This window comes from Oncorhynchus tshawytscha, unplaced genomic scaffold, assembly GCF_018296145.1.
Source record: "Oncorhynchus tshawytscha isolate Ot180627B unplaced genomic scaffold, Otsh_v2.0 Un_contig_3121_pilon_pilon, whole genome shotgun sequence".
Classification (NCBI taxonomy): domain Eukaryota; kingdom Metazoa; phylum Chordata; class Actinopteri; order Salmoniformes; family Salmonidae; genus Oncorhynchus; species Oncorhynchus tshawytscha.
This window is the reverse complement of record NW_024609809.1, coordinates 608,158-615,000: the sequence shown is the minus strand read 5'-3', so window position 1 is coordinate 615,000 and position 6,843 is coordinate 608,158.

Sequence of the window (6,843 nt, the reverse complement as noted above, 5' to 3'; positions counted from 1 at the left end):
TCCAGAAGGCGAGGTCAGTACAGGTGCATCAAAGCTGGGACCGAGAGACTGAAAAACAGCTTCTATCTCAAGGCCATCAGACTGTTAAACAGCCACCACTAACATTGAGTGGCTACTGCCAACACACTGTCAATGACACTGACTCTACTCCAGCCACTTTAATCATGGGAATTGATGGGAAATGATGTAAATATATCACTAGCCACTTTAAACAATGCTACCTTATATAATGTTACTTACCCTACATTGTTCATCTCATATGCATACGTTGATACTGTACTCTATATCATCGACTGCATCCTTATGTAATACATGTATCACTAGCCACTTTAACTATCATCTACTGTATCTTGCCTATGCTGCTCTGTACCATCACTCATTCATATATCCTTATGTACATATTCTTTATCCCCTTACACTGTGTATAAGACAGTAGTTTTTTTGGAATTGTTAGTTAGATTACTTGCTCGTTATTACTGCATTGTCGGAACTAGAAGCACAAGCATTTCGCTACACTCGCATTAACATCTGCTAACCATGTGTATGTGACAAATAAAATTTGATTTGATTTGATTTGATTCCCCTAGTCTCAGACTACTGTATCCCATCCCTCCTGAGATTCCCCTAGTCTCAGACTACTGTACCCCCTCCCTCCTCACATCCAATAGTCTCAGACTACTGTACCCATTCCTCCTCACATTCCCCAGTCTCAGACTACTGTACCCCATCCCTCCTCACATCCCCTAGTCTGACTACTGTACCCCCATCCCTCCTCATCCCCAGTTTCCTCTGTACCCCCATCCCTCCCCAGTCTCACACTACTGTACACATCCCTCCTCACTCCACTAGTCTGACCCCCCCCCATCCCTCCTCACATTCCCCAGTCTCAGACTACTGTACCCCATCCCTCCTCACATCCCTAGTCTCAGACTACTGTACCTCACATCCCCTAGTCTCAGACTACTGTACCCCATCCCTCCTCATCCCTCCTCATCATCCCCCTAGTCTCAGACTACTGTACCCCATCCCTCCTCACATCCCCTAGTCTCAGACTACTGTACCCCATCCCTCCTCATCCCCTAGTCCTCCTCACATCCACTAGTCTCAGACTACTGTACCCCCCTCCCTCCCCAGTCACATTCCCCAGTCTCAGACTACTGTCCCCATCCCTCCTCACATCCCCTAGTCTCAGACTACTGTACCCCATCCCTCCTCACATCCCCTAGTCTCAGACTACTGTACCCCCATCCCTCCTCACATTCCCCCCCCTAGTCTCAGACTACTGTACCCCATCCCTCCTCCATCCCCTAGTCTCACATCCCCCTAGTCTCAGACTAGTCTCAGACTACTGTACCCCATCCCTCCTCACATCCCCTAGTCTCAGACTACTGTACCCCATCCCTCCTCACATCCCCTAGTCTCAGACTACTGTACCCCATCCCTCCTCACATCCCCTAGTCTCAGACTACTGTACCCCCATCCCTCCTCACATCCCCCCTAGTCTCAGACTACTGTATCCCGATCCATCCCCTCTCAAACTCTGTACATCCCCCTCACATCCCCTAGTCTCAGACTACTGTAATCCCCTCATCCCCCAGTCTCAGACTCACATTCCCCCATCCCCTAGTCTCAGACTACTGTACCCCATCCCTCCTCACATCCCCTAGTCTCAGACTACTGTACCCCCATCCCTCCTCACATTCCCCCCTCCTCAGTCTCAGTCTCACACTACTGTACATCCATCCCTCCTCACATTCCCCAGTCTCAGACTACCCCCCCTCCTCACATTCCCCAGTCTCACACTACTGTACCCACATCCTTCCTCACATCCAATAGTCTCAGACTACTGTACCCATCCCTCCTCACATCTCCTAGTCTCAGACTACTGTACCCCCATCCCTCCTCACATCCCCTAGTCTCAGACTACTGTACCCATCCCTCCTCACATTCCCCCAGTCTCAGACTACTGTACCCCATCCCTCCTCACATCCCCTAGTCTCAGACTACTGTACCCCATCCCTCCTCACATTCCCCCAGTCTCAGACTACTGTATTCCCCATCCATCTTCACATCACCTAGTCTGACTACTGTACCCCCATCCATCTTCACATCACCTAGTTCTTTCACACTTCTCTATTTATCGTACTTTTATCCCCCCCCCATCCTCCATCCCCCTGCTTTCTTCTCCTGCTCCACATACAGGAAGGAAAGAATAGCAGTGACTTTAGGTCAGAGTCTAAGGGGACTAGTGGGTAACTTCATCCTACTCGTCTCTTCTTACTCAGGACATTGCTTCAGTTTGAGGATGCTATGGAGGAGACTGCCATGTCATTAGATAGTGGCAACTCACAGTGTCTTCTATATTAGCAAAGCTGCTAGTCTGACTTACTGTAACTATTAGAAATGGGACGCAATCTTCATTAAGTTAATTTAATAGCTAGTAAGGGTTCATGCAGAGTTTAAAAACAACAGCTTAGTTTTGAAATGAGACACGATTTCTAACATCTGACATAAAAAAGTTGTCTAACTATTTGCAATTCCGCAACATCTATAAAGCTAAGACGTGATCCAGCTACAGATGTAGAAAATGATCAGAAAGAAAATGTTGCGTTCCAATAAATAATGTGACATCATAAATCTTCACCACTTGAAAAGGTGACAGTATATCACATGAATAATAGAGAGATCATTAAATGTGTCAGAGGGATAGAAAAATAGCCCTGATTCATTTCACTACCAGGTAAGCAGTACATGATAAATACAGTGGCCTACCTCCTCAAACACTTTCTTTAATCATAAAAGTAATCAATCTATCTTTTTTCACATAAATATATGACTTCATCTGAAAATGTACCATCCACTTTATTATTAGCTATAGGAAAATCACATTTACAAAATTTGGAATATCTCTCCCCCTGTCCCCCCCACCCATGTACACAACACAGTGAGCTTCTCAAACGGAATGTCTTGCTCTATTTCTTTTGAAAACATACTCTTTAACCTCATTATGTTCTGTCATATGATGAAGGTTTGTATCCTCAACAAGGTTCAACTACAAGTATTTGATGACATGCCTGCCATTGAAAAGGAAAACAGAATAAAAAGTATTCAGATATCACATGGTTGGTGTGGTGTCATTCATTACTGTAAACAGTTCTGAGGACTCCCTGAGAGTATTCACCATATCTAACATAATTCTAGGAAACCTAGCTGTGGCTAAACTTGCCCTATTTTTCACTTCTTGATCAAAAAGCTATTTTGCTGCAGACGTCTTTGATCTGTCATTAGTCGGGTGATGCTGTTAGGACTAAAACTGATCTGTCATTAATTGGGTGATGCTGTTAGGATTAAAACGGATCTGTCATTGGTTGGGTGATGCTGTTAGGACTAAAACTGATCTGTCATTAATTGGGTGATGCTGTTAGGATTAAAACTGATCTGTCATTAGTCGGGTGATGCTGTTAGGACTAAAACTGATCTGTCATTAGTCGGGTGATGCTGTTAGGACTAAAACTGATCTGTCATTAATTGGGTGATGCTGTTAGGATTAAAACTGATCTGTCATTGGTTGGGTGATGCTGTTAGGACTAAAACTGATCTGTCATTAATTGGGTGATGCTGTTAGGATTAAAACTGATCTGTCATTAATTGGGTGATGCTGTTAGGATTAAAACTGATCTGTCATTGGTTGGGTGATGCTGTTAGGACTAAAACTGATCTGTCATTAATTGGGTGATGCTGTTAGGATTAAAACTGATCTGTCATTGGTTGGGTGATGCTGTTAGGACTATGACTGATCTGCTTTGCTGTGACAGACAGAGACTATTTAACATGGAGGACAGGCCTCATTATGACATCACAGATCACATCACATCATGCTACTGTTAATTATCTATCCTGTTGCCTAGTCATTTACCTATATGTACATATCTACCTCAATTACCTTGTACCCCTGCACATGGACTCGGTACTGGTACCCCGTGTATATAGCCAAGTTATCGTTACTCATTGTGTATTTATTCATTTTGTTATTATTTAAAAAATGTTCTCTCTGTATTGTTGGGACGGGTCCATAAGTAAGGGTTAGGCTTAGGTTTTAGAGTTAGGGTTAGGTTTTAGAGTTAGGCTTAGGTTTTAGAGTTAGGGTTAGGTTTTAGAGTTAGGGTTAGGTTTTAGAGTTAGGGTTAGGTTTTAGAGTTAGGGTTAGGTTTTAGAGTTAGGCTTAGGTTTTAGAGTTAGGCTTAGGTTTTAGAGTTAGGTTTTAGAGTTAGGCTTAGGTTTTAGAGTTAGGCTAAGGTTTTAGAGTTAGGCTTAGGTTTTAGAGTTAGGGTTAGGATGTTCTCTCTGTATGGTTGAGAAGGGTCCATAAGTCAGCATTTCACCTGTTGTTTATGAAGCATGTGACAAATAACATTTTATTTTATTTGACACATCTGACCCCAATCAGATTTTCATGCCTCGCTCACTTTATTCCTCCATCTCTCGATCTGTTTATGGTATTCACTCCTTCTTCCTTTCTGCAGAGTCATAGGGCAGACAACAAGGAAAGGAACAAGGAAATACAAAAACAAAGTCATCTTGTATGCACAGAAATCACTGTCACACAAAAATGTAATGTTCTTCGGGCCCTATAAAATCCTTGTTGCAGAGAAAGTGGACGGAATCACGGAATCCAGACATTAAATCGCAATTCAGCAATATTTAAAAATGTATAGAACTTTGTAGGAAATCTCTCCATTTTTCAGCTGGTCATTCAGTACAGCACCATTTCTGTTTCCATTCAATTGAACATTCAGAATGTACAAATGTACTGAACGCAGCCCAGGAAGGAAATGCCCTTCAGGTCAGTGTGTGTGTGGTCACCTTGTGTGTGTGTGTATGCTTATTTGCCTATGTATGTGTGTCTCTGTGTGTGTGTATGTGTGTGTGTGTGTGTGTGTGTGTACACAGATGTAGGATCTTTATTTGAGCCAGTTTGCTACAGAAGGAAAATAATTCTGCAGCAATAGGAAATGTGAATTATTATGTGGATTATAATGAATACACATTTTTTGTAGGGGTTGATACATCTTTCCTAAGAGAAAATCAAGTTTTACATTTCAAAGTGGAAATTACAAACTTCAGACGCCTTTTCAAATACACTACAAGTTTCCTGCAACAGGGGGATCAAATTAAGATCATACATCTGTATATGCTACATGTGTTACCCTTTTGACTGTTCCCTGTCGTAACTCAGGAGGGAGCGAGACCTGCATGGAGAGCATTAGCCAGGGCCTCGTGGGATTCAGTGTGTCCTGGCCTGGCTGTAGTAGTCAGTGAGTCAGTGTGTTATTACTAGAACTGTAGACTCAGCTGATGCAGATGTTATGTATTCACACATCAGGAGTGTTTGTTGTGTTCTGTGAGCAGTGTGTGCATGTTTTTAGATGTGTGTGTAAGGCCAACAGAAGCTATGACGCATAGGAATAGGGGTAGTGACGTGTGTGTGTGTGTAAGCCTGTGCATGTGCATTTTTGTGTGTGTGTGTGTGCGTGCGTGTGTGTGTGTGTGTGAAGTGTGTGTGAAGTGTTAGCTCTACCTGAAAGGCAACACATGCTTTGATTGCTTACTCTGTGTACCCTTTTAAGGTCAGAGGGAAAGAGACATAATTATGTATACTTCTCAATTGGGTTATTGCATGAATGCCAGATGCCTAAAAATGCAGTAGATGAGGAATTCATTCAGGATGTAAACAAAGCTATGGCAGATGAGAAGAGCTCTTAACTAAAACCTACGGTAAGATACTGTAGATATAAGAGCTATTTTGTAGCTCCCACTTCTGTCACAAGAAAATCAATAGGAAGGTGACCTGCATTGTTTTGGGTTGAAACTGGGCCATGATCCGTTTGTGCATTTCAGCAAGCCTTCTTTAGATTTACAGATAGGGAATGTGTCTATGTTGACTGTGTCCCAGTCAGTGCTCCGCTGTCTGTGGATGATTTATCGAAGAGGCCAAGTCATTTATTTAATTTTTTAACCTTTATTTAACTAGGCAAGTCAGTTAAGAACAAATTCTTATTTTCAATGACGGCCTAGGAACAGTGTGTTAACTGCCTTGTTCAGGGGCAGAACGACAGATTTTTACCTTGTCAGCTCAGGGATTCAATCTTGCAACCTTTCAGTTACAAGTCTAAAACTCCGTTATAAAGGCAGCCAACTAAGTTCTCCTGGGGCTGCTGCTGTCGTGGAAACTGATAACATAACCTTGGCGTTTGCATGTTCTGTATCATGTAAGTCCTTGCAAGGCGTAAGTGTGTGTATTTAAGAGAGAGGAAGAAAGGCAGAGAGAGAGTGTGTGTAACAGTATAACTTTAGACCATCCCCTCGCCTATACCCGGGCGCGAACCAGGGACCCTCTGCACACATCAACAACAGTCACCCACAAAGCATCGTTACCCATCGCTCCACAAAAGCCGCGGCCCTTGCAGAGCAAGGGGAACTACTACTTCAAGGTCTCAGAGCAAGTGACGTCACCGATTGAAACACTATTTAGCGCGCACCACCGCTAACTAAGCTAGCGTTTCACATCCGTTACATGTGCGTGTGTGTGGTTCTGACTATGCACGTGCTGAGCCTGACTGCAGACTTGTGATGTGTTCTATTTAATGAGTAACCAAACATAGTGACAGCGTGTTCAAGAGGTGAGAGAAGGAAATTGTTTTTTTCTCAGTGACACAGTAAAATATCATGGTTACCCATTTTAAAAGTAACCTTTATTTAACTTTGAAGTAACTCAGTCATAAAAGTCCAGTTGTCTACCTTTATTTTATAAAATACCCTTGGCAATTAGTGGCCCTGGTGCCA